At 39.1% G+C, this 17,683-nt stretch overlaps 1 long non-coding RNA gene across 1 annotated transcript; it reads left to right on the forward strand.

Annotated features, from left to right (window-relative positions):
- The first annotated feature begins 2,079 nt into the window (after positions 1 to 2,079).
- On the forward strand, positions 2,080 to 16,566 carry LOC141748081 (uncharacterized). The gene is made up of 3 exons (XR_012588900.1): positions 2,080 to 2,386; positions 16,171 to 16,296; positions 16,453 to 16,566. It is a non-coding gene; the product is annotated as an uncharacterized LOC141748081 (long non-coding RNA).
- The last annotated feature ends 1,117 nt before the right edge of the window (positions 16,567 to 17,683 follow it).

The raw sequence follows: 17,683 nt of genomic DNA on the forward strand, positions 1-17,683 counted from the left end.
CACATAGTATTCTACTTTCTCAGTTGTAACAGGTTGGTGGGATGAGGTACTGGCAGAACATGATTAAAATGTATGTATTTCCTTGTTTTTTTAATTTCATGCACATCTTAGCTTTCCGCAGATCAATCTGGAATGTCAGACAACTGCAACACATCATATCCGTTTATATCAGATGCCCTTGGGTTTTGTTCCAATCAATTATTGGTTTTACTTGTGAAAGGCAAATTGAAAGTTCATGAACAAAAATTGAATCTGCAAATTATCTCACCGTCCTGGATATCTGCAGTGTCCAGGAGTCAGCATTAAAGGATGAACTTTGTAAATTGCCTGGTCAAACAAGAAAAAAGCATAGCGTAGTTCCCCCGCCCCCACCCCCCGTCTGATTTGCAACAGAACAGTATTATAGAAAGTTGAGAAACTGAAAGTGTTATTGATTGCAATGTTTTTTCCTATCATCTTCTTTGACAGGTATTTTAGATCAAGGATATCGCTACCTGAAAAGAGTCTTTTGACTGCAGTTAAGTAACAGTTACCTGTGTAATATTACAGTCACAGTGAGTAGCCTTCTGAACAGCAGGCGCGTCTGCTATCTCTGTGGCACAGGAGGAAAGGCCATTATGATAAGGGGTGATCAGTAATGCCAGTTTCCCTTATGCATTTTCTGTCATCCTCCAGAATTTCATCTCCTCTTGGATACTTGTTGACCACCCCAGCCTCACGGAGGTGGGTATTAAGCAGGGCTGAAATATGAATACGGCAACAGCAATGCAGATCTATCAGTCCTGTGGCTAGTTAGAAAACACAGGGATGGTAATTTCAGAGTCCTTGTTAGCAGTTATTTCGGATGAGCTCTGAGGCATTTCTGCCCGGCCGCAGGTGGCATTTCGGGAGTGCGCACAGATGGGCGAGCGAGCTCCAGGCCTGGTTTCAGCAGGCAGCCCGGCCCTCCCTCAGGTGTCTGCGGGAGGCTCATGTGCCCTTCACCCGCTCCTTTCCAGCCGAAATCAAAGTTTCAGGCTTTGTCAACAAGGTTTCCTCTCTCCACAAAGCATCTGCCACCTTCTTGGCAGCAGAGAGATTTCCTCCTCCGAAAGGTCACCTCAGCTCCCAGACACCACCGCTGGCTGCCGATCAGAGTTGCTGTGGAAACTTTTCCTTAGTCATCAATCTAAATCTTACCACAATTTCTTCCTGTGGGGTGCCCTTCTCTAGCAACCTTCTCCAAATCAAAACGTGAGTGATACCGTTCTCCCCCCCAGTACGGGTGAATACCCGCTCCACCCCACAGCGGCTAACGGTGACCCGCGGTGTCCCCCCGCCCACCCCCCGGCCGCCGCGGACGCTTTCGCAGCAAATGTCGGTAGGGGCGGAGGTGCCGCCTGCTGGGGGGAGCAGGCGGCTCCCAAGGAGGCTGGAGACTGTGGCGTCTGCTGTGTAAGTACCTCCAGAAAACATGGCTTAAAGCAGATTCTGAGGCTCCCTCCTCACAGTGCCTCACAGACGTCGGAGAGGTGTAGGGGTGGTGCCCGCCATTTCCCTCCCAACCGGCCTGGTGTCACCCCGGGCCTGCCCGGGTTTCTCCCACGAGTGGCCGGGCGCAGCCCGGGGGGTGCCCTGTTTTCTCTCGCCAGTCGGTGTTTCCCGCTGCCGGCCGGCGGTACCCGAACCCCCCGGGCCTGTCGGACGGCAGTTTCTAGAACCGTCTGCGGGCGGCGCTGAGGGCTCAGCCCGGCCCTGGGGCCACAGCGCCGCCGTCGCCCCTGCCTGCTGCCGGCCCTGCCCTCCTTCCCCTCAGCGTTCTGCCCTGGAGGAAGTTAGTATGAATTTATTTTTTAAAACAGAGCTTTTAGACCTAACTCTTGTGTTGCCCTAGGGTGACCCCACCCTGGGATATACAGCTGTACATGGGAAGAGGCATTTTGGGGAGCAGTGAACTGATGCTGGTGAGTGCGTGGCATGTCCTGTCCCCAGCAGGCTGCCGTTGGCCAGGCTGGACAGCTGTTTGGCTTCGGAAAAAGGCACCAGATGTTTAATGCCTGTCTGTTCAATGGCAAATGCCATGAGGCTCTTTACTGCTAAGCCCTTTACAGCATTTCCCTTATGGCTGCCTTGCTTCTTTTGTTATTCCTTTGCAAACTAAACGAGGGAGGAACTCGTCAATTAATAGAGGAGGAGGTGTTAAAATTTAACTTTTTTTTTCTTTTTTTTTCTAGTATTTACTCAGTTTGCAACACTTGTCACTGAGGGAAGTAGTATAGTTACTCATAAAAGAGAAATCCTGTGACTTTTAATGCGAGAATTAGTGAGGCAAAACGTTCTGGAGGAAACCTGCAGTTTTCACCACCACAGGAAGATCAACAAAGTTACTCGTTGTACTGAAGTTGGGGTGAGTTCTCTGCTTTCACTGTTAATGTCAGTAGCTCATTTGCAAAGGGTTCACTTCTTTATACAAAAGTCTGTATCAGAATACTGGAATGAACTTCATAATTAGTTTTTGAAACTTATGGTCACTACTCATGTCTAAATACGTGTTTGTGCTATTGATGGAAACCCTGAAAAAGCTTGGAAACCATACAAACCTTTGGCTCTTTAAAATGAAGCTAGAAACCTTTGTCTTTTTTCTTTCTGTCCAGCCCATTTTATAGACTGGATGCTCCTTTAAATGAATTTGTTTCTCCCCTGGTACTTTACTTCAACAGCACTCACCTGCCAAATTAATCTGAAATGAAGTTTGCAACCATATATCTGAAGTTTCCAGGCCTCAGAAAGTACCTGATTTGTGGTATGGGACCGGATTCAGTTCAGTTATCATTTTTAATACAAGTTTAGGTAATGGCCCCTCATAATTCTTCAGCCAATTGCATCTACCTGCTTGCAAGCTACAGATCACATATGGTTTCGCTTAATTGTATAGCACCCCATCAAGCTGGTAAATACAATTGTCCTTAACTTTTCACAGAATAAAGACAAACAGATATGAATAACTTTCCTGGTATGACAGATGGGACTGCAGTAAGAGTATGGTCTCTGTGTTTCAGTTGCGTTAATGTGATGTGGATCAGCATTACAAAAGAAGCCCACTATCACTGTGAATAAAAAGGCAGTTATTGGCAGGGCAAGGAACAGAATTTATGAATACCATTTCCTAACTCTTCACTCTAACCACTAAAACCTGTTGCCATTAAGATGTCAAAAATAGAGCATATTGTTATTCCTAAACTGTGATGGTGTATTTTTATTCAGGGTTTACATCAAGTATTGTAATGTATTATGGAAGATGTTGACAAAGCAGAATTTCTGAAAGGAATGACAACCTATCATGCGAAACCTGCATTATTTACAGTGTCTGTGACTCAGTGGACTGATGACACTGTCACTTGGAAGTTATAAGTGGAAAAGGCTACAAATAAGCCAAGTCTCTAGCTTCTCAGTCATACGCAAGGGAACTACTACTGGTAATAAGAAATTATATGACTATGTAAGCACATCATTTTTTACCCAGCCCTGGAAGCCATTTTTCCCCCTGTTGTCATTTTTTGTATACCTGTTTCTTTATTAGGGCAAGTGAAATATACATCAGATCCAGGTAAATGTATGCTTGGTCTGTAAAATTCTATAGGAGAAATACTGGGAGAAGTCTGACCCTGACCTTCTTTCATTGTGAAGGGTTTTGGACAGCTTCTGCCTTTGAAAAAGGAATACAGAATTCCTCTGAATGTGAAGTGAATGAAAAATAATCTTTGTTCAGAGTATGAGGAGTTAATTAGTTCTCAAAACATGTCAGAGAACAAGACTCTCTAGTGTCTGCAGTAAAATGGCCTAGAACATCTTTCATAGCTTGTTTTTTTCTGGTGATCTGCAGCATAATAGCTGTGGAGCAAGAAGATCACGTGTGGTTCAGATTCCTGGTGTCTGGTAATAGTGGTGATTTAAAAAAAAACAAACCACACCAAAACAAACAAGAATCCTCCATTCCTGGGCTAATTAGTGAGTGGCATACTGCAAACCAGCAAGATAACTATGGCTGGTTTAGTTAAGAAAAAAGTGTGGTGAGCATGCATAAAAGTCAGATAAGGGAGATAGCTCTCACACAAAACTAAATATTGCATTAAAAAAGATACAGTGTGCACAATATTAGTCTCTGTTGCTTTTAGATGTGGGAGGATAATTCATCCGTTATGATTCAGGGAGCAGAGGCAGTCACAGGCCATATTTTCTCATTGAGTATTGATGGGATGTATTTGTACACATTGGTTGTGAGTGTTTTGGATCATTATAGCTATGCCTCTTGTGAAGTGTAGGTGTTTGCATTCCTGACTTTCACAGAGCTGTGAGGGCTTGGAAAAAATAGTCTGTGAGCTAGCTTGTGTTGAATGTGTGTGTGTGTGATGGCTTTCTTTAGCAGAACCAGGAATCTTTGCCAAGCTCTTGGGTAATGAATGAGCTTGATGAAAGCAGAGGATGTAAAGGTTATACAGAAGAAGGAGGGTAGATCTGTGCGTGTTTCTTGAAGGTTAGGTATAGGGAAATTCAGGGATTCAAGCATTAATCATTGCGTTCTGCATACATTTATCATGGGCAATTATTGGGTACATCAACACTACCTTTAAAGTGCTGTGTCCTCTCTCCGCCATCACAGTAACCCAGGACTGTATGGGTTTTTTTCTTCCTTACTCTCCTGTGTGAAGATAAAGGTTGTGCCCTTCCTATGAAGATCATGAAAAGGGTAAATTTCCCCTCTGGTTTTATTTCTGTACCACTAAATTAGAGGCACTGGGATGACTCCTCTGCAGAAGGCACAGCTCCATCTCTTATTTCCACACTTTCTATACATAGAAAATCCACTTTTCTATTTCTCTGGGAGCTTGGCAAGGTTTCTTTAGTGTTTGAAAATGAAGCTTTATTTTCTTTTCCTCGTGAGAGGACCCAACTTGATCTTTTGGCTGCAATAGAAAGGAAGGAGACCAGAGCTGTAAAACATTTGGGACAGGCAGCATAGCCTCTTCATGGATGTTTCCCAAGTTGTTGAGTCGACAGCACTATTCAGGATCATTGCCCGGGTCCAAGATTTGTATTATTTCATACCTTCAGAGTGACTTTTCAGATTGATTCTGAAGTTACCTAGCATGAATTTTAAAAAGATAGGACATAAACAGAAGTAGACATGCTGTCCCTTGTCTGTTGCTATCAGAAAAAAAGGTATAAACAGACCATGGAGACGAGGAATTGTATAAATTTGGTATTTTTTCCAGGTTCTTTAGCTTTTGCAGTTATTGAGGTGATTCTTACTGAAGAAGTCTCTAGACTTTCATCCTCTTGTAGGGTGTATCTTCCATGTGTTTGTCCTCAGTGTGAGTGAGATTTCACAAGTATGTCTGTTGTTAGCCTTTGGACACCACATTTCTTAGACTTTTCCTTCTTGCTGTAGTAAGTTGTGGCAGAGATGTGATTCTCCTTCCTCTTCACTGTCTCTTCCATAGAGCTTTGATGTACTGTTTCTGCAGTGCTTTGTTGCTTTGGTCATTACACTAGGAATATTTTCCAAGCAGTTCTGGAATAGCTAATACTGATTTAATTCTGACACAGTTGCTAATGGACACCTTGTTTAGATAGATTATTTGATCATAAAGCTGCAGAACAGAAATATTCACATATTATTTCTTATAAAAGAAGTTCAGGTCTTTATAGGGTTTTTTGTTTTTTTAAACACGTGTACACACTTCCAAATATTAGATGTTCTAAACTATGAATTGTGAAAGGTAGCAGGTTTGCCACTACCTCTGTTTGCTTGTTTTTCAACAGTAAATAGCAAACTAAATATTAAACTGGAAATCGCAAACAAAATTGCAAAGGGAGAATATGTGATGCAAACTCTGGCTTCTGGGGAGGTGGAAGGAAAAAGGGAAGAAAAGAAAATACCCAGATTTCCCAAATGTACATCTAATCCCCTTCTTGTCTGTTTGAATGTATTGTAGAATGTAAATCTCTATTACCTCATATTCCTTTGCCTTTCCAGCTGCCTTGCTTTTTATGACACGTGCTGGATTCAAATTAAGAGTAAGCTTTGTGACTCCTCTAATCTTTTATTTCATATTTGCATATAAACAGTAAGTGTACAGCCCCAAAAGGAATGCAAATATTGCATCTATGTCATAATTAGTATTAAGACATTTAAGAAAAAAGGAAAATAGATTTACGGTTTGATATAAACATTTTATTGAAACAGCTATTTCTCGTTATTAATTCAAAGTTGTAGTCAGCTGAGTGGTGTTTTTGGAGATTGCATACTAGGGATGAAAAGAAATAAGCCTCCTTTTTGTCATAAGCTTCCTTTATTGCCAAAAAGGCCAATGGAATCCTGGGCTGTGTAGGGAAGAGTGTGGCCAGTAGGTCGAAGGAGGTCATTCTCCCCCTCTACTCTGCACTGGTGAGGCCACAACTGGAATACTGCATCCAGTTTTGGGCTCCCCAGTTCAAGAGGGACAGGGAACTACTGGAGCGGGTCCAGCGTAGGGCAACTAAGATGACTGAGGGACTGGAGCATCTCCCTTATGAGGAAAGGCTGAGAGAGCTGTGACTCTTTAGCCTGGAGAAGAGAAGGCTGAGGGGAGACCTTATTATGGCATACAAGTATCTAAAGGGTGGGTTGAAGGAGGGTGGTGCCAGACTCTTTTCATTGGTTCCCAGTGACAGGACGAGGGGCAATGGGCACAAGTTAGAACATAGGAAGTTCCGTTCAAATACACGGAAAAACTTCTTTACAGTGAGGGTGACAGAGCACTGGAACAGGCTGCCCAGGGAGGTTGTGGAGTCCCCTTCTCTGGAGATTTTCAAGACTCGCCTGGATGCAGTCCTGAGTAACGTGCTCTAGGCAATCCTGCTTTAGCAGGGGAGTTGGACTAGATGATCTCTAGAGGTCCCTTCCAACTCTGAAGTTTCTGTGATTCTGTGATTTATGACAAAAATGGACTGTCTTGCTTTGTACTGTCGTCTACTAAGATATCAAATTGGATTTGCTTATTCATCTGTGTAGCAGTTATACTGCAAAATGTTTTCATCCATGTCACATACCCATTAGCAACAACAAACTGTTGATATGTTTAATGCTACAAGACAACTGTCTCATAGTTCCTGCTGTTCTCAGAACAGTGTAGGGTCAAGGACACTCTTGACGTGTTCTTAAAATTATTTCCATATTCTTTAAATGCTTTGCAAGTTTATATAAGTCTTACTTGGGGTTTCCTGGTTTTAAAGAAAGAATCTCGTCCTCAAGAAAATTCATGTTCTTTTACAAATTCGTTTTAAGATGAAGTAACAAAAATTAAGTGTCTCCCTCAAGGAATTTCCTTTCAGTTAAAAAAAATAAATCTTACAAGAATTACTTTTTGATAGGCTTTTCCCCAGGGCTTGTTAGCTGTACGGAAATCTGAGTAGGTCTGGTTATCCTGTGAGGATTGTGTTTCATGTCTTAAACTTTCCAAACTGCTTACTGCCTGTGATAGACCTTTGACTTTGCATCTTGTAACATTTTTGTGGCGATGTGTACTGGGAAAATATTCCTGCAAGATACATCTCTCTTATGCAACTCCAGTACATGCTTACTGGTGAGTATGCTAAATAAATTTGGTTGTGTAGATCCACCACCTGGGGATAATGAAACCTTGCAGTGAGGAAGAGAGACAATAACATTCTACTTTTTGTCATTTCTCTGTCCATTCCTTGGGAGTTCTGTTGTTGATAACAACACCAATGGTAGTGAAAATGCACAGAGGATCTTGTTGGGTGACTGTGCAGTAGCATCCCTGTAGTCTTTGTTTTCCATTTGTGCCATTGAGATCTCGTTTCTTGTGGCAGTTGTATGGGATTTGAACGGGAGAATCTTCTGCTGCACTGTACTGCCCTTTTGTTTTTCTTAAGCATCTGCATGCAGTCCCCCTCTGCTACATGAATTCTTACAGGGAAAATGGCTTCAATGTTCATTGAATCTCTTAACTTTTTATTTCTGTAAAGCATCTTTGACGTGTAGCAGGGTATGCCTATAACAACCAAGTGAGCTCTGCCTCGGTGTGAGGGTAGGGACAGAATCATTCTATTCTGATCTTCCCATTACCTGCAGACTTCACATTGACATTTTTCTCCTTTGAGGTGGAAAGGGACCACCTGCATCTGTTAATTCGATGATAAGTTTTCACTGCTGCAGATGGAGTGAATGGGATTTGACCTAGGAGCATATGTGTGAAAGGTGGTGCAGTCTAGTGCCTATTCTTTGGGCAAACAGCTTTACCATATGATGAACATTCAGCCAGTCACTCTTGATAAGTGTTGTTGGAAGTGACATAGAACTTTTTTTGTTTCTGTTCCTTTTATAATCAGGCCAGCAGAAACACTTGCTTTGATCAGTCATCTTTCTATTTTCTTCTTCCTTTACCCCCAGGTACCAGCTTTTATCATTTCCCACAGCTCCGTGCATACAAACACTGTAAACAAGTAGTAAAGTGTCTGAGTCATCAGATATAGTTCCTCGGGGAGTCCTGCAGAAGAGAAGTAGATCCTGATTTTTGCTGCTGTTGCTGTGCTTATGTTAAGAATTCCATGACACTGATCTGGTGCTCATTTATAAGAAAAAAAATCATAACCAGATGAAGTTCAGGAAAATCAGAATATTTGTAATCTTCTGGTGGGTCTTATGTGCCTGCTAAACAACAGATACATATACAGCAGTAACTCTTACCCATTGGGTTTTAAAGCAAAAGTGGGAAATAACTGCTGTCATTAACAACTACTAAATTTGCATATTTATTATATTATGCCAATGAAGAGCAGGACTGTGAATAAACTAATGTTATAACTGACAAGGGATGTTTTCTGGCTGATGCCTTATGTAGAATCTTATTGCTGTGACAATTGCTGGTTTGATGCCTTCCCAAATGCTGCATTTTCAAATAGCTTATTCCAGGGAAGCATCCTCAAAGAATTCCCTCCAGATTTGATAGTTCCAGCCATAACACAAATTATGTTTTTTGACTCCATTTCTACTCGGTGTTTTTTGCATTAGAAAACAGTATCCAAAGCCATACATGGATGAAATACGGAAGCATTCAATGAATTCAATCCATAAAATGTGTGTAGACTATCCTTCTTCCAATCTATTATTTGCTAAGATAACCACACAAACTTTTGATGCGTATGTATTCCAGATGTTAATCGTTTCTATTGTTGAAATGGAATTATCTAGGAGTGTAAAATAAAGTCAGCATCAACCCAATATAATCTTAAAAAAAAGTACTTTCTATATCCAGAAAGTATGAAGACATATGAAGCACACTGATAGCACTCTAGTGCAGCTGAAATGAGATTTAACATCAATATCATATGGTCATCAGAATCTGGTGTACTGTAAATTATTAAACCTGATTCTGACAGTTGTCCCCTGCAGGTGGTCTTAAGTAAGTGATAAGATTGTTTAAGAAGACAGAAGTCCTTGGCTTGCAATTATTTTGTAATGGCACTGGACTTGCATTGCCCATGGCAAGGGCATTGACTTAAAAAGAAATCTAGTGAAATACAGGACAGAGAGAAGAGGAAAAAGTAATAAATATGCCACAACTGAGATTTTTCTGATGTGAGTTGAAATTTGCATGTGGCAAATGGAGCAAGAACTGCAATGATAGGTTTGCTTCAGATTTCAAGAATTCCCAGTATGGATATTTATGTTGCTGGGAGAGGCCTACCAAAGGACATGGATGCTTTGGTCACCCATTTGTAGTGAAGTAATTTTCGAAGACCAGAACCAATATGACGTCTCCCTACCCACAGTACTACACACCACATTGTCATGTTATCCATGTGGTGTGGAAAAAGTAAAGGCAACTCTTTTCAAGCTTTTTGTTTTGAGAGAAACACTGCTCTATTATTATCGTAATATTCATATTGCAGTCTAACCTATAATGCCATCACTGTCTTACAGTGATCGTTATTGGTACTTAGTAGCAGTAGGAGCTCCAAAACATACATACATACCTCATGTGATCTTCATACTCATTTTCAGGACCATCATCCTAATCTGACACTCTTGAAAACAATGCTGTTATTTACAAGAGCCTTCATGTGTCTGTATGTGCGTGTACTCTCCAGACAGATAAGTTTTTGGTTAGCACTGAATATCACTATGTAAATTCGCTAAAATAAGTTCTCACTTATAACTGAAAAGAAAAATCTAAAATAATGAAATCGTGAAATATGTTATGTTCTAATAAAATTCAGGACTTTTCCCTGTTGTTTACCAGAAGTTTTTTAACTTGGAGTAATGTATTTATTCTACATAAAATTTAAAAATGCTTTTATTATGTGAAATATGCAGCATTCACTATGACTAATAAATGCCAGAAAACAAACACAGATCTGAACAGGTAGACATGGGCCTTTGCCAACGCAGAGTGAAATCTATGCAGTACTGTGCGAGTGTGTGCAAGCAGGCACTAGGAAGCATTGTTGAACTGTATTAATGCATATATGGACCACAGCTCTTTGTTTACAACCTGAGGCAAGAATTTAGCTGGGAAAGCATTAAGGAATATATTACCTTAGAAATAGTTTATTGAGTGTTACAAGACTTTAATGAGGATAGCAGAAGGAAGACAAGAAGGATATATATTTGAGATTACTCTTAAGATTTCTAGTTTGCTCTGTTTGAATTCCTGGTAGTAAAATGCAGCATTGGCTTTAGGATCATTGTTAATGAAGCAGAATAAAATGGAAAAGATAGGAAAGAGTGAAATTCAGATCTAAAAGTAACAATCTCAAATTTTATATTGGGCCACATATTTTATCTTTAATGGGATGATAAAAAATTAAGGCTTTTGAAATGTAGTACTATGAACTAATATATTTGTGATCTAGCTCAGTAAAAAGTTTTTATATACGTTTTGGAATTTTATGTATGTTAGTACTTGTACATCAAGTCGGTACTGCTGTCAGTGCTATAGCTTTTTTATTTTTTAACTCCGTATGTTTGCACAGCATCTAATTTTTGTTGCTGTAGTAATCCTATATTAATTATACTTCATTTGAATAAATACCTCATGCTCCTTGACTTCTGAGTGCACAGCTTCTAAGAACAGACATAGCACAAGTACCACGTTAGAAGTAAGCTGAGCTCGACATGGCAAAAGAAACTTTTTTGATGTATGTATAGCACTGCATGATTAATGAGGAATGTATTCCTCTCAGTAAACATCTCAGGTTACTAAGTTTAATTAGGCAGAAGAAATCTTAACCAATATTCAGTTGATGCTTATTTTCCAAGGGAAACCTGTTAGTACCACAAGAGCATCTTGAAAGTATCTCTGGAGTTAAGACTTGAGTAAAACAGCTATGGAGTGTTTGTCCATCATGCCGGATTTCAGAAATAAGAAGTAGAAGGAAGTCCAAAAATACAATTAGTAGTATCTAAAGAGAGTAAGTGTATGATATGCCTTGACAGCAGGTGAGAAATGTTTATTGAACTAGAAAATTATTGAGCATGAGAATATCCTTCCTGCTGCTATTAAATTTGACATGGTGTGCCTGAATGTTTGCAAGCAAATTTCTTGTCATTGACAAACCCATATGTGTAAAAATGACTCAGGTCCCCGAAATCATCATCAACTCAAAATTTTAAAGAATGTTCTTTGTGGTTTTTTTCTTTATTTTTGGGGGATATGAACTAAATGTGCTGCAGACAGATGATCTTTTTAGGTTATTTTAGGTTATTTTCAGCCAATATCAGGATCAGAAACTTTAAAAAATAAAAGCTGAGAGTCTTACTGATTTATTACAAAGAAACATGTTAAGGAAACTCCCCGAAAAGAACAGGTCTTGACATGTGTATGTTAGCAATGGCCGGCACTAAACCAATTGGTGTATTTCTTTGCTTTTTATAACCTACACCTTGGTAATGTACTTAGCCTAATGTTGTTTCTTTATCTAGATTACAGCATTCAAACGTTTTCCAAAAAGTCATGTTTCTTCTGTTTTGCACCTGGGAAGTGTGTGTCAAGGAGCAAGTTCTTGGAATCTCAGTATAAATTGCGTTGATACTAGTGAGTTTTAGTAGTACTGTACATATGGGCAGACACACTGTAGAATAATGCCATTTTCCCGTGACTTACTTCTCCATGACTTAGTAGTTTATATGCAAAGAAATATATAAGAAAATAAGAAAACCCCCCAAACCCAGGGGTCTTTCATTTCTCTTTTTGCGCGTATGTTTTTTTTTCTTACAAATTTATTAGAGAGGAAAGCAAGTCAGAATTTCTTAAGGTTTGCTTAAGGTATACACTCAACGGAATCTGGTTGTAGCTGTAGTGACTTAATGGATATAAATGGCTTTTTCCAAAACCCTCATCTTGACAAAAAGATTTGGCAGCCAACATTTTGTATGTCTGCAATATTAGGCCTCTAGGAGATGAAATACAAAACCACATCTTTTTTTTTTAATGCATGGATTCATGCATTCTAAAAGTTGAAAACCATGGATATACAAAAGCTATGATCAGTAGATCAAACTGACATCTCTTTGAACAAATAAGAAAGACAGGTTTTAATGATATGAATAAAAATAACTTGCTAACAATTAGAGTCTTACAAAATAACCTTGCCTCCATTTGTTACAAAGGACTTAAAGCTCCATTTTCAAGTGGAATGTAATTTTCAGAGTAAAATTCCAGGTTGTTGTAGGTATTGGGACTTCTTTAATATCATTGTATTTTCTTTAACAAAAATAGAACAGTAAGTGGAACTGTGATCAGAGGGTGCCAAAATAAGATTTTATTTTTCATAAAAATTTTATGCTGGGGAAGAAGAGGTTATGTGCTTATTTCAGCTTAATTACATGCTTTGAGCATGGTTGGGACAGATGACCTCTAGAGTTCCCTTTCAAAATAAATTTTTCTCTGTTTTGATGCTTCATGTATCAACAAAGCATGTCTGTGTGTATGAAACAAAGTGAAATCACATTTCTGTTATTTTTGCAGACAACAGCATGCACAAGTATAAAGAACCAGCATTTAGTTATATAGTAGTATAATACTAGGGAATGTTCTGTTGCCTCCAGAATACTTCTGTACTTGCACATTAATGTATCAGAACAGTTCATGGAGGTCCAAAAAAGGACAGACACAGGCCACACTCCTTGATACAGTTCCCAGTAATTGTGGTAGGTTGTGCTGGCTTTCATGCATTTGATAATTTAGCCTTTTCAGGGTCTTCCCAGTCGCGTATCCATTTAACAAAGCATATTATTGACATTCATCTGCTTCATTAGCGCTTACTCCTAGACCATGGAAAGACACAATCCTGGGCACTTCTGCTCAGCCTGCTGATGGGTTTTGATAAAACCTTTCCTTGGTAGTTTATGTGCCTTACAGCCCCTTGCTTAGTGAAGGACTTGTCAGAGTCTGGAATCGAAGTTTTATCATTATTTATCTTGGACAGGAGTCCTCATCTTGGATCCTGAAATCTTACGATGGGGTTATTTTGTTTGTTTCTAATGAAATTCATCAAACTGAAGTGACGTAAACTTTTTACTTACTTGAGACTTGTGTGCATATGAATATTTTACTGAATACCAACGTGAAGGACAGTATAACCAGTCACCGTGTGGTATAGTACTGTAGTTGGCATATGAATATGAAATTATGTCAATGAGCTAAGGTTACTTCTTTTTCTCCAACATGTCAATAAATGTAAGTATTACATGTGCTTAGAGCGCTAATGTGATTATGTCTCCACAGGATACCAGGATTTAATGCGTTGCATAGAAAGTTTAACATACAGTGTTATGCTCTTACTTACTGTATTTGCAACCACCTGGAGGTATTTAAAAGATGTGTAGATGTAGTGCTAAGAGACCTGGTTTAGTGGTAACTTGGCAGTGCTAGGTTAACAGCTGATGATCTTAAAGGTCGCTTCCAACCTAAACTATTCTATATGACTCTAAAAATAACATACACTGGTTTTGTATTTTAGAAAAAAAAAGGTGTTCATTGATGGTCATGAAAGAGGTTTCACAGTTAATGAGGAACATTGTAGAAACATAATTAGTCAGATGATGATCTAGCATATGCAGGTAGAATCTGACAAATTTATTAGTGTGCCTGAAACAAGTCAATTTGGCCACCTTAATCTATGTTTCATATAATTGTTATGACAAATAATGCAATCCAGTTCAATTTTAGTGTCCAAGAAGCCCAGAGAAATTGTCATAATTTAAAACTGAGAATAGTTCAAATAGGTGAGATAATAGCAGAACAGGGCCTTGCAATATTATTCTAGCCTCATTTTTCCAGAATCCAAAGTAGTAAAAATTCACAGGAACTTTGTAATTTAGTTCTGATCATAAGCAGTCTTTAAATTGGATTAGAAGTGAAGTTCCAGATTAATGTGTCCTATTGCATCCCTTAGGCTTCTCTTTTTTCCATATTCAGTTCTGATAGCGCTATATACTGGCAGTTCTTGTGTATACAAAGGAGAAAACTATTGGGAGGGCAGTGATTAGGTTCATCCTAATGGATGGTTGCCAAAATTACTGCAGGTCATTTTCTGTTCAAATGAAAACCACAATGTCTGGAGATGGGCATTTGAAAGTAGAAATGTGTAAATATTATTGAAATATGTAAGTCTCTATGCCAGCATTTGCTTTCAGAAGTGCCATTTTCATACACAGAAAGGCACATACCTTCCATTTTCTTCTCTCCCTCCTTGCAATGTAAAAATAACCAATCATAAAGAATTTCAGATACTATATTGTAGGATTTAAGCAAGCTGTAATCAGCAAATAAAATAAGCTGCAGTTTATCACTTTCATTCCTGTTCCTTTGCTCTGTAGCACAACGTGGTTATTGTAGTTATTGACCATCTTAAAAGGCATTATTCTGACACTGCAGCTCTCCTGGTGTGTACAGTAGAGCACTGAGCCTGCAGCAGCTTTTAAAGCGTGGCCAAGGCTGGCAGCTATGTTAGGATGTGTAATTCAGTAGCACAGTTTTTCATGTTGCGTAACATCATCATTGGTTGCTGAGACTTTTTCCCAAGGAGTCCTGCATTGACTGAAGCACTTAAATGCGATGGAATCACAAAAACTGGTAGGAATAGCTGGTGCTGCGATGACTTTGAAAACCTGGTCAGTTATTTACTGGAACAGAATGAAACAAATCAAGTGTTTGTCATGGGAATTTTAAAAATCGTTGTAGAAATATTTGGCAAATCTCATTTTTCCTGAGATAGGAAACCATCTTCTTCCATAGGTACTCCCAAAATCTTCCCCTAAGCAACTGATATAGAGGACCAAAAGTGAGGGTGCTATGTTTGCATGTTTGATAAATACTCTGCAGACACAGAACTTGAAAAAATTTTGTGCAAACATTCTGGACCAGCCAAATTGTTCTGTTGTCCTTTCTGAAACCATATATACACACTATGCTCCAGAGGTGCTGCCTTATTTTCTCTCTTCAGCCTTCAGCTGGATGGAATTGCGGTGAGACTGAGAGTACATCGGCTATTGGCACAAAAATAAATGCGTCAGGCTACAAATTCTTACATCCACAATTGTGGTGCAAAATAGGTTTTCTCAAATAGGAACAAAGCTTGTACAGTTCCTCTGTGTGATTGTGATGTACTCTGCAACAGAGAAATGTTAGTGCTTCCTGTTGCTTTTAAAATCTGTGCCTCGTTTTGACTGTGGGTTTCAGTCTTTTGAACAAATGCTTTTGTTCCACAACTCACTCAATCATCCAGCTTTCTTTAGTTGTATTATACCACCTGGAATGGAAAGGACAAGAAATGTTTACTGAAAATTGCTATCTGCTGGAGATGAATTATCAGATCTACTTTTCTTGAGACAAATGTTGAAAATATCTTTGTAAAGATTTTTGCAATTTGTAGCTCATTGACAAGTTTAATCAATACTAGTGTGGAGGCTTTCAGCTGGGCCTTTTTGCAAAGATCATTTGAAGTGTGATAGCTGATAGAGATGTCTGTGGTATATGTTGTGCTAGATGGCAATGTTGGAGAGGCTCTCTGTGTCTTAAAGCAGACACTGGTATGTTTAAAAAAATGCATGCGTTGAACATAAGTATGAAAACTTTTTTTCCACGTGCATACATTTTCAAAAGAAATTTCCATTGCTGTTAGGATAGAGAACGCTTTGTGTTGTGTGACAGTAATCAAGAGGAACAGTGATCAGTCTCACATTTAACAATCCAACCAGATGATCAACGTGCTGTATCAACTCACTTCAGCTGTGGAGCACGCTGGAAGGTAGGGGCTTCTTTGTCTTTCAGAACAAGTATTGTAAGCCTGTGAACCAAACTCATCATCCACTCTAGCTTAAGCAGAAGAAGTATGGTTATCTGTAGTGTATCTGGTATCTCAAAGCAGTATTTTGCTTTCTTGCTCTCAATTTCCCTTAAACAGTATAATCCAGCAGAAGGTGGAAAACATGGCTGCTGAGAGTGAAGTCAAAAGCATGTGATGAGTGCAGCTCTGCAATCTGAAGCATATCTCACGGGGAGTTTCTTTGTTAACGCATACTGTAATTTATGTGTAAAGATGAGGGGGCGTTCTAATTATGCATTTACTGAATATGACATGTTATAAGATCATTGACAGCTAATTAGAAACTTCCAAACTTGTTCAGCTTTCAAAGACCTTTTGTAATCAAATATAAATTTCAAATATATGCCTTTGTATCTAACCTTATGTAGATTGTGTTTTCAGTGACCTTTATTAAAAAGCACACCAGAAATTTAGAGGATTCAAAATGTTGACTAGTTTCCTCTTGCACTAATTCCTTTAGAGTAATTACAAGAGCTTTTAGAAAAAGTTCAATAATTTAATTCACTAACGTGATATACATACATAAATACAGAAAAAGGATATTGATATCCTATATAAAGGATATATAGGAAGGATTGAAAAGATTTATAGAAAAGGATATAAAAGTATATATTGTGTCCTTTATAAAGTTATCCTTCTATTGATGTATGTCGAAAGAACAAAATTGAAGGCTGGTCAAGAAGTTTTGGTTGGGATGTGGCTGAGACGTCAGGGAGAGCACTTAACTTTGAATAGCATGCGAAACAAATCAGTGTGTCTTATGTATTCTTCTGACTTAGACATAAGATAACAAAATAACTTCTGGACCAAAGTTGAGCCAAGTGTATCCTAAATTACCCTTGGGTAATTATAGTGCTAAAATACACACCCCTTAGTGAATAATGAGCGTGCTAATCAGGTAACCTCCCTAAATGTTTTAAACATGATCTTCGATGCATATGTGTAGTTAGGAGTGGTGAATGAATCATTATTAACCAATCATCAGCTGTATTTTATTGTTATAAATATTGGGTGGTTGGGAACGTGTGTGTGCTGGCCGGTGTTAAATGTGCGGCACCCAATTCTGCAGAATTGAAATAAAAACAAATACTCAACTCAGTGTGTTGATCAGCTCTTGCATGCTGGGTGAAGAACCTTTATTTAGGGACAACATTACCACTGTTCTGTAGCTCACGTAAGATAGCCTTGCTGTCTTACTCTAGTTCTTGGGTTTGAGTGGCCATTCCTTATTTTCCCAACTGTCACTGAATTGGACTGTAGGTGAAAACTTCAGAAGAAGTATACAAAGAGTGAGGAACCAGTTTCCCAG

This window comes from Larus michahellis, chromosome 8, assembly GCF_964199755.1.
Source record: "Larus michahellis chromosome 8, bLarMic1.1, whole genome shotgun sequence".
Lineage (NCBI taxonomy): Eukaryota > Metazoa > Chordata > Aves > Charadriiformes > Laridae > Larus > Larus michahellis.